This window comes from Hippocampus zosterae, chromosome 3 (genome assembly GCF_025434085.1).
Source record: "Hippocampus zosterae strain Florida chromosome 3, ASM2543408v3, whole genome shotgun sequence".
NCBI lineage: Eukaryota > Metazoa > Chordata > Actinopteri > Syngnathiformes > Syngnathidae > Hippocampus > Hippocampus zosterae.
In genome coordinates, this window is record NC_067453.1 from 11353249 (window position 1) to 11364771 (window position 11523).

The window sequence follows — 11523 nt, forward strand, 5'->3', positions numbered from 1 at the left end:
ATTGTTATTAATCAATATGAATAATTTTAACAATTTTGATACATGAATCACTGAGGTTAAGCATTCCCGGGAGAAAAAAACCCTGTAATGAATCTTGAAGCTTCAACAAATTTAATTTAATTCAAAGTGGTTTTGAAATGACAAAAAGTCAGTGCCTATCAATTTCTGTGTTCGCTCCAGCCGAAAGAAATTGCACCTAACAGCTAACATCGACCGAACTTTGCTGAAAAGAACACAGCGCACTGACCACAGCGAATAGATGTAAAGTGACAAAATGACAAGACAGAGCTATTCAGGGCATCAAGAGGCCAACATTTAACTGTTGACTGCATGGTCGCAGAGCATGACCTCAAGTCAGAGAAAGGTTATGCAAGGCAAAGGTGGACCCACCTGGCGGAATGAGAAATGTACGGACGGTTGAAAAGCGAAAAGGAGAGTGAATGTGAATTCTGGAGAAGGCGATAAGGAAAGGTCAGCCCGATTAGTCGGGGAGCAGGTGTATGGGACTGATGTGAGATCAGCTTGGTGAAACATAATCTTAAATTGCTCATAGGGCAGAGGAGACAAACTACTGTGGTGGCGGGGAGGGATAGGGTGTGCAAGTACAGAGTAGATGAGGGTAGGATAACACCGTTCTGTATCGCATGTGTGCTACTCTATATAATTTGTCTCAATTGTCATGTTGTGGGCATGTTGAGAGGAATACGTTCATCCCCTTTGGAAAACTGTGAGGGACCATTCACTAATATGTCATGTTCGCAGGAATTTTTAACACACTGTCCCTGTCCACTGTGCTGGTCCGATGCTGGTCAACTACCGATTTACTGTAAAAGGATTACAAAAGATTTCCTATGAGAATAATAATAGAGCAATCAAGAAAACTTTTGCCACCGTATAACTTTTATTCACCTTTTAATAACCTTTAAAAAAACACAAGTAAGATATCAGCAAGTTAGAAACAATCAAAACGACATAAACCTTTTAACTGCAATGATTAATGAGGAAGTGTAAAACACTTTGCGTTGCAGCTATCAACAAGTTATCGTTTCTGATCTGCACGTCACTGACAGTGGTGCTTTTTTACAAGCTTGAAGGCAGTTGAGATTTGAGGTTTCATAGTATTGCATTTTCAAGTATTCACAGCTCACCCATCTGGAACAAGAAGAATATTTTGTTCTTTGCTAATTTACAATTCAGAGACAAGTAGCATTGTTATCACACAAAATTGCAATGTACTTAGTACTTTTATGCAAGGAACAATTAGTGTGAGTACTTGATGATTTTGACACCCCCACAATAACAGAAACTGAACACCTGCCTACGAAATTAGCATGACATGGTCGGGATACCAGAGTGGCATATCGTCGTTGTTAATCTGTCAAAGCAAAATAGGAAAAAGAATGAAAAAAATGTTGGCGCATGCGGATGTCAAAGCACGGTTGGTTGGCTAATGCTGCGGATGTTGAATGAGCGAGTATGTCTGCCACTGTTTGCTTGAGCAATGCACATCTCATTACTGCAGGGACCTCAGCGTTAGCCCCAAATAATCAATTAAACGTTTCTGTGTGTGCGTGAGATACTCGGGGAGAGGTGAATGGCCATACTATACGCCAGCTGAGGACACCAATGGCTGCATGCAAGTCTACATTATTGATGCCCATTATCACACACGTTGTCTACTACAGGAAAAGCAAGGAGGCAGGTGCTCTCCGGCGAAATTCTCGCCGACCTCCTATCAGCGCGCAATGCGTTTTTGCAAACTGTTTTGGACCTGTGTGACAAATGAGCACAACTTCCTACATGGCGAAATGTCATTCTATGATTTTGAACATATGTTAGGGTTAAAGGGGGACAATGATTGAGCCGATTCCTTCATTGTGACCCAATGTCCATATATCTTGCATCCTTAGTTTCCCAATTGGAAAATATGTAAACAACAAAACAATGAAGTTCATTTCACCGACAGAATGTCTCCTCGACACCCTTCGTTTATTCTTTCATAAATAACTTTTCTTTTGCTTTACCTTTGCCCGCTGGACGGCCTTTCGGTGGCATTTCCCAGTGGAGCCGCATTGATTTTGCGGTATCGATTTAAGTGGGAGCTGTTTTGCCTCCGCTCACAAAACAACATTTTAAACAACAATTTGTATGTCACAGAACAGACTGTGACTGACCGTTGCTGTCACTTCACAAAGTCTGAGCGAGAGAGGTGTGCACGAGTCCGAGAGCCGAGAGGACCATCCTTAAGCACCCCAATGAATCAACCACTCTGCCCAGCCTTTTAGCCAGAAAGCACCGATGGCAAATTGAAGCTTGTGTCAGTATATGTTGTGCTTATTTATCTATTTGGTGTTGTATTTCGCAACCTTTCATACCCCAAGGTCCAATTAACTGAGCTTGAGAGTGGTTGGTGCTCTGTTCTCAGGGGGCCAGAGGCCGGGTGTTGAAACCCAGAAATCCAGACATTTTGAAAGGTTTTCCTTTTGAACTTTGACCATGGATGTTCTTAACGCAGTAACATTTGACATGCTCTAAATGTTGCCGAAGAGGAAGGTACAGAAAGCGCAGAAATAGCCAAAGTGCCCAAATTGCGTGATATGAAATTGCTCCACAGTGACGCAGCTTTTGTTGAACAGATAAAAGTGCCTTTGCAGAGAGAGGATCAAGACTCTTACTAAAGTCTACTGACTGATAATCAGACACACAATGAAGAAAGCAAAAAGGATTGTGTTTGAAGACGACGTCCATCTCTCGGCCCAGCAATTTAATCCATTTTGGGTTAGAGAAACACTGCCTGCTGCTCCCTCGCAGTCAGATGACTGCTGATTAGAGCAGCGCATGTATTCGAAGCAGACATAATGTAGGCCCTCTCAGAGCTGACGAACAACATCGAGAGGACAGCATGTTCTTCATCATTCGGATACTTGTTAAAAGAAGTTTGACTACATATGAGAGAGCAGCAGAATACACAATGTGATGTGCTGAAATTAAAAGTGCTCAACGTTTGTTCGACATTTTGTGTTCCCGTCTCTATCGCATCTGTGTAGGCTTTTTTTTTGGGGTGGGGGGGGGGTTGTAGTACTTGAACTCAGCTTCAAATTTGTGTCAGATCTTACCCTGTGAACATCAGTGGTTTTCTGCTACTCTGCTTGAACAGGGTAGGGCTTTAATTCTGTGATCCAATCACACCATATGGTCTGTATGGGCCTGTGATGTGCTGGAAAGGATGGAAGTGGTATGCCACTGTGTCGTTAGCCATGCCAGCCATGCCGTAGAAACACATAGACACGCGCCGCTGCCCCACATTCACGATCAAGACCTGAAGCTGAGGACAGAGCCTGCTGCTTAAGCTCTTTTACTTGAAATGAAACAAGGCAAAAGGCGATGACGAAAAGAGCAAGCTTCTAAACTTGCCAGGTAATTCACTCTGAAGTGTTGGAATCTGCCCTGTTTTTTTTTCTTTCTTCTGCCCTTTCTGCGACAACACTCGAAATGATTTCAGTAATTCATCCACAAGCATGCACGTCTTGGTTCTGATGATCATCCCTTTTGCCTGCCGTGCATTAAATGGAAGCTCTGTCCTAAAAAGCGCCTCCCGTTGTGGACTGATTATGCGCTCACTGTTGCAAATAATTCACCAAGTTTGCCGGAATATTTTGAAATGAGAATGTAAACTTTACTTTGAATGATGGCCATTCTGTGTTTTCAATATTATCGGGCGTAGCTATAGTTATGATGACAGATAATCACAGAATGAATTATCCTGCAATTTGAAGAGTACATTTGCCTCGTGCACACAGGGTCATAAACATTGATCTTGTTTAATCTTGCTGGCCGCTAATGACGGGAGATGATGGTCCTCACAGCACAGGCTGCTCACTGGATTAGTTGTCTAAATGAGGACTTGATCCTCATCCTCGCCTCCTCCTCTGCCATTTCCTATAAGCCGCACATCAGTCACACGCCGATGTAAAGCACAATGCATGTGACTTAAATAGGGTGCAACATGTTTTGTGTATTCTATAGGCAAGTGCGGACAATGGATAAACCGTGCTCCTGTGCGATTTGTCACAGTGCACTCATGCGAGCGCGTAGTATTTAAGTTGGAGCAACGCTGTCAGAGTCTGCACTCCTGCCGCTGCTCCACTCTGATGCGTTTGCAGTGTTCAGCCCACAAGTGCGCATTTGCACACAGCGCATATCGTGTTGGGGGTGTTTGTGCACTGAGCAAACAAAGAACAAAGTTCTGGTTACAGTGATAGATCCGTTCTGTCTCGGGTGACCGTTGTTTCCTATTGAACATGTGTGGCTCCTTTCGCTCGGTTGTAGCTTTGGCCTGTGTGTGTGTTTGCATGTGTGTGGTTGTGTTTTCAAGCCTGTTTTATGTTTCTATGGAAAGATCTCGAAAGGGCTTTGAGGACAACCTCCATCAATCATCGGCTCAGAGGGAAATGAAGAGAGAGATAAAGGATTGAAGGAGAGATGGAGGCTGCCACGGGAAACGACATGTGGAGGAAAGGAAGAGGAATGGTGGATGAATGGTGAGAGGAGCCGCTGATTGAGCTGGGTAGTGTAGTTTATATCCTTTCGAGATAAGGCCAGCGTGCACTGCTCAGAGACTTCCTCCCCCTGTAGCGTGAACCGAGCGTGATAATACGAAAGCGTGAATGGGGCAAATTGAATTAATGCTGCAGCGCTCCATAAAAGCCCTAACTATAATGCATTCTAAAATCCTATAATGAGCAGGGAGCTAAAATAATTTCACACTCCAGTGAAGAAGATGGGTCTCTAAAAGATTTTGGGCCTGGCTGACACCGCCAAATGCTTTTGTCATTCAGTGGGGTGCTCCGTGGAACCTGCTCTGATATCCTGGGGTACCACAGCATTTGGCAAAGTCAGCGTACCGACCATTTAAATTCCCTTGATGATGATGATGCCCTTCCTCGGTCAGTTTTACAGTCAAACTCAGTTGCAGAACGGCACATCTGCCGAGAAATACTCTTGTGTTACTTTCCATTTGGAGCATTAACACTTGCGCCGCATCCCATTTGAGCATGATTGTGCCCTGAGCGGAGGTGTGTGAATGTAATTGCCCATGGGGTGGGGAATCCACAGCACCCCACCACTCCTACATCGACAAAAAATGGAAATGGGCAGGAAAGTAGCTTTTGGTGGGCAACACCACAGACACTTCAATGAGAGAAATACGACACACCTCCAGCGAACGACAGGGATGTGACGATAATGGTGATATTGCAATATTAAAATTGAAACTATATATATATATATGTATATGTATATATATATATATATACACACACACCATTTAGCCCACATTCTCTGCATGTAACCCCTCTGACTGCAGGGTGTAATATGCTGGCAGGGAAAGCCTACAATTATTCTACAAGGTGATGGAGAAAGACAGAGCGAAGATCCTGCGGGACTTCCAGATCCAGACTGACAAGATGGTAATGGCGAACCAACCAGATATGGTGATCATAGATAAAGGGCAGAGGAAAGCCGTTGTAGTGGATGTAGCGGTCCCAAGTGATGGAAACATCAGGAAGAAGGAACACGAGAAACTTGAGAAATACCAAGGGCTCAGAGAGGAGCTGGAGAGAGTCTGGAAGGTAAAGGTGACAGTCGTGCCTGTGGTGGTCGGAGCACTCGGGGCAGTGACCCCCAAACTAGAAGAGTGGTTGCAACAGATCCCGGGAACAACATCGGACATCTCAGTCCAGAAATGTGCAGTGCTGGGAACAGCAAGGATACTGCGCAGAACCCTCAAGCTTCCTGGCCTCTGGTAGAGGACCCGAGCTGAATGAGGGACGGACACCACCCGAGGGGTCAGATGAGGATTTTTTTTTTTTATACTGCGATTGGCTGGCAACTGATTCAGGGTGTCCCCCGCCTACTGCCCAGAGACAGCTGGGATAAGCTCCAGCACCCCCCGCGACCCTAGTGAGGATCAAGTGCTTAGGAAGATGAATGAATGAATGAAAATATATATCTATATATATATATCTATATCTATATATCTATATATATATATATATACTGTATGTATACCGGTACATATTTTTTCCCCGTGTCAGCCTAACACAGCATGTGAACTACATTGACAATGACACATGGCAGTAAAATGAATGGCCTAGCATTTTCTTTGTCACTGCTACATCATGTTCAAAAGCACAGTCTTACTTTTTTTTCCTCCCAATATCATGAGCTTTTTTTCATGCATTTTTACGCAGTATTGCAAGTATTTTTTGATATCACCAACCTCATCACAATATCATGATAATTATCGTATCTTGAGTGTCATATTGTGATAATGTCATACTGTGACGTTTCGATATCGTTTACATTTATTTTTTGCCCCAAACCAACGACCTCACGGAAGACTTGCAGCACATCTGGGCAAGATTTATCATTAATAAGTATAGATATGTCATTTTTATATACAGTCATTGAGTAATTGTTTTTTTCTTTTATTCAGTCTTCACTTTTTATTCCCTAATTCTAACAATAGACTAGGACTACACAATGGCAGCTTATTAAAATAAAGCAATTGACTCTTTTATGAAAATACATTCATATTTAACACGACTGAGTCGCATGGTTAATTGGCCACCTCCTTCTGAGTTTAGTACGCTTCTCCAGAGAAGCGATCCAGCGCCCAATCCTTTTTTTTGGACCACGAACCGCAAGGATTTATTTGGACAGACTGGTGCAGCCGTGGCACAGAGACACGGAGATAAGTGTTTCGCCAGTAGCTTTCTGTAATTGTGAATGGAGTTAGCACAAAAGCACAAACCTACTCAAGCCAGCCGCCACACCAACGGTTTTTCATATCCTATTCAACACACTGCGAGGGGGTCAATTTCAAATTACAGGCAAAACAAGAGGGGGTGTATATGGATAGCAAGGCCTTACTTATTTTGAATTTGGCCTTCTCAAGCAATCGTTGTGGCGGCTGACTTGACTTCGAATTGAGGCTGTATATCCTGACCGCAGTCCAAGTGAGTGTTTGAGCTCCATTAATCGAGTGCGCAAAAGAACGGTGACACAGACTTGAACTGGAGGGCATTATTTACATTGCAGCGCTCACGTGCATCGGCGCACCGCTTATGTGCACCCATGATTGTGATGATGATGATGCTGATGAAGATTAGTAGCTAATGTATTAACCTCATCTAAATGCATTTTTAAGATCATGGGAATTTAAACAAATCTTTTATCTGCAAGAACAATTCTAAGTCATAGCTGTTGATTCTGGAAGTGAAGCCAATGTGGAGGCTGGCTTTTTCTCAGCGTTTTCCATCCAGACGTATTCTTTCCCATCCCTTCATGTGCTCGCCCACCTCAGCATTAGAATCGCGCTGCCACAAAAGTGAAATTACCTCTCCATCATCAAACCAGAAAGAAAAAGAAAGATAGCTTCTCCGGCACACGCTAACACTATGAGATGGCTGCTGATAGAGACAAATGACCGAATGAAAGCCTGTTTGAGCAGTGCACCTTTCTGGCTGAAATAAAAGAGAGCATCATGGTTTCAACTCTGATTTCAACTGCCATTTCTTCTCCTCTCTTCTCTGGGTAAACATCAAACTTAATCCTGCATCATTCTCTGCGTCCTTCCCTACACTTTACCCCTTGGGGAAATAGGAGTTATTTATTTGGAGCTTCACTGAATCTCTCCGAGCTATGTTTCCCTCTCCAACCCAGGGCAAGCGTGAGTTGAGGAGGGCATTGCAGCCACTCATCCATTCGTTTTCCCCAACAAAAAGCATCTGGCTGCTTTTATATAGGCCAGGGGTAGTCAACTAAAATTTAAGGAGGTCCATTTTGAGAAAATTACTCAAGGCAAAGGTCCAGAAGACCGTCTGAACTATTTATTGTGATATACATTGAAGTACCCTGGTCGTTGTATCGACATCTGCCCGTAATCAATACCACAGTCAAATAAAATTCATTCAATACAATTCAAAAGTCTGTTGCCATCTTAGAGTTTTTTTTCTTTTTTTTTTTTTTTGTAACGGAATAAAACTGAACATCAATACATGTATGATTGGCTACATGTACAATTACGCTCGTACGTTTACATCCCCTGGCAGAATTTGTAACATATTGGCAGGTTTTTGAAGGCACGACTGATGACTCAACATGGACCACCTTTCTCTATTATTTTCTCTGTTATCATGTTTTCTTCAATGATTAAATTTTTCTGAAATTCTTTGCACTTTAATGTGAATCCCATGAAAAACCAAACTAAATGTGTGCCCCCCCCGATCCTTCATGTTGTCTTCCTGTTCCAAAAGAAGAGAAAGTTAATAACATGTGAAAATTATACAGTACTTGAAGTTACTGTTCTAATGTACAAGAGACTGGCACAATTTGAACGGAGCCTCACTTCATGAACCCCTGACCCCACCCTTGCATCCTTCACCAAATCTACACCCCTCACACCCACGCACGCAACATGCAGCTGTACGTCCAATGTGCACTGTGGACAAGGCGACGAAAACTATAGCTGCTCTGTTGGTAGGATGGCTTATTCGTGATGGAAATGTGTCCATCATGAGTCTGGTTTTATATTGTGGTTTTTGGAATATACAATCAAATAAAAACGGAAGAGACTGCTGCAGGCCCAGCTCTGCAGCAGTCCACGTAGGAAATCAGACATGCATATTTACTCTTGATTTGTTACAACGACTATCCTATCAGTCCTTTTTAATTTAACAATAATTCAAAATTTCACCAAAGAAAATGATCAGCACGACCGAGCTGTGTGCTGCAGCTGAGACCAGCAGAATGAATGCGCACGTGCGTGGAATGTATAGAAAAATGATTGACACATTATTTCATTATCCATTCATGCCTTCTGTCTTACAGTCTTTGATTGACCAGTTCCATTACACTGTGACAAGTTTAGAAAGAATAATTAAAAATTTAATTAGTGACATACGATGGGGTATGGTAATGGCGAACCAACCAGATATGGTGATCATAGATAAAGGGCAGAGGAAAGCCGTTGTAGTGGATGTAGCGGTCCCAAGTGATGGAAACATCAGGAAGAAGGAACACGAGAAACTTGAGAAATACCAAGGGCTCAGAGAGGAGCTGGAGAGAGTCTGTAGCATGATTTTTTTCCCCCAAAAGATCATTTTACTCTTCTTCTACTGTCATTGACAAAGTTTGAGCAAATAAAAGAGAAAGTGTTTTTTTCCCTTCAAACTGCAAACTACATAGAAAATGTTTTAAAAAAATAAATAAATACATGCCTCATAATGGGGTTTACCATTTGCAGTTTTAGTTGGTGCTCCCAGTGGGAAGTATAAACAGATATGACTCTGGCCATTACATTTTCATTTTCGGGAGCAGACTATTTGCGATGTATGTTCTCTCTCTTTATCTGTGATTTTCTCAATTTTCTCCAGCACAATAGTCTTTATCTCTCTCCCTTGCTTCATCTCTCTTCATCTGTCTCTGTCTGGTCCTCATTGTAAAGTTGTTTCCTACATAAAATACAGATTGAATGCAACAATGGTGGGGTAGTTGCTGCCATTTTTAAATCATTAATTCAGTGTACTGTTAAGGCATTTTATGAGTGACTTTAGTTCATTTAAATATCTCAGTCTTTTGGTAAAAAGCGATCCAAAGATTATGGTTGTAATCATTTATAGATCTCCAAGGTAAAAAGGCAAACATTGACGAGGAATTGAAAAAATGCTTTGAGTGGTTTGTACTGACTATGACAACCTGGTCATAATTGGAGACATGACAACAACTTGAATAAAAATACCAAAGAATTGTACACTATAGTTGATACTTTTGATCTTTCACAACATGCAAAACTTCTATAATAATAATAACAATAATCCCCCAAAATTAAGCAGCCGCTGTGTCTACTAAAAAAGATACATAAATGTGACGCTCATCACTGTTGATGAACGTCTGGATAAGTTCACCTGGAAAATCAGAAATTTGTTTGCATGCTGTCGCTCCTATTAAAACCTCATGCCTATCTAAAACACCTCGGAGGTGCACTTAGAGCATCACAACAGAACAACTTAATTCCAAATTTACTTTTGTCCAAACACAGCATTTGTAATTTTTACAGAGTTAGAAAAGGCAACGACACTTCTGAAACTATTCATAAGAACCTCAACAATACACACACTCTATTTACTTGACAGTTGGTAGACTCACTAATCCTCCAAATCAGATAACGACAGAACTCCTCTCAACAGATAAATGCAATTAATTGTCTTGCTATTTTTGTGAAAAAGTACAATTTGACAGATAACATCTGCACAAACCAGCATAATCACCAAATGATGCTTACAACTAGGGCCCTATTTTAGTGCCGGGTGCAAGTCTAGCTAGCACAGTTTGACTGTGTGTATGGGTGTTGTCTTTTTTTTTGGTATTTTGCAAGACTTTGCAGGGGTAGATTTGGACGTAACAGGGCATTTGCCTTTTTAGAACTTGTCTTTTTCAGCCCAGTGCTTGCGGCATCCCTCATTAGCATCAAAATGAGGGCCGTCCAAGTTCAGTATGCCCGAGTACGCCATGCTTGACTTTGTAACAGAAAGAGACTCACCGAGGTGCAGGCGAGACATTGGCCGCTAAACTGCAAGATTTCCTTTTGCGGATGATAGTCAACTGCGCATGTAATCTGGGCAGTTAGAAACCGCCTTGCACCCCGGATTGTGCATCTGTGTGGGACCGGAATGCCCAGAGACGCGCGGTAGTAGACTAGACTTACTGCGGCACGAAAATAATGTTACGCTAGTTTTTGCGCTCAGCGCACAGGCACCAATCGACTAAAATAGGGCCATTGAAATCATCCAGGAAAAACCTAATTACCTTGTCAGAATTTGATACGGTTGAACAAAAAAACAATACCGGATTTGGTTTCGCAGCTGAAACCATCATCTATCTTGAATCAATACCATCTAACTTTTTCAAAGTGATTGTAAAATTGATTCCAAGTGAGTTACAGTAAATAATAAACTGCTGACTTCAGTCAGGGGAGTTTCCTTAAAACCCGTGTAGCTGCCGTCAAGCCTCTTAAAAAAAAGAGACCAAAAAATATCCCTTGTTATCTATCATATTACAGACCCATCTCAAACCTTCCCTTCCTAACCAAGATTGTCAAGTAAGTGATTTTTAATCAACTCAGCAACTTTTTCAACTCAGTTAGACTCTTTGATAGATTCTAATCAGGTTTTTGACCTCATCATGGTACAGAAAGAGCTTATTAATGTAGCAAATGATATACAATGGAACACTGAGCACAGGGAAAATGTCGGTGCTAGTCTTATTGGATCTAAGTGCATCGTTTTGATACATTGGATTGATTGAACACGCTGGAACGCACAGTAGGAGGAAATGGAACAGTCCAAAAATGGTGAGGTCCGACTTGGAGGAAGGGATTATTTTGTGATGGTTGGAAGTTTCAGATCTGATCGAATGGCCACGACTTCTGGGGTCCCCTTGGACCCCTCTTGTTCAGTCTGT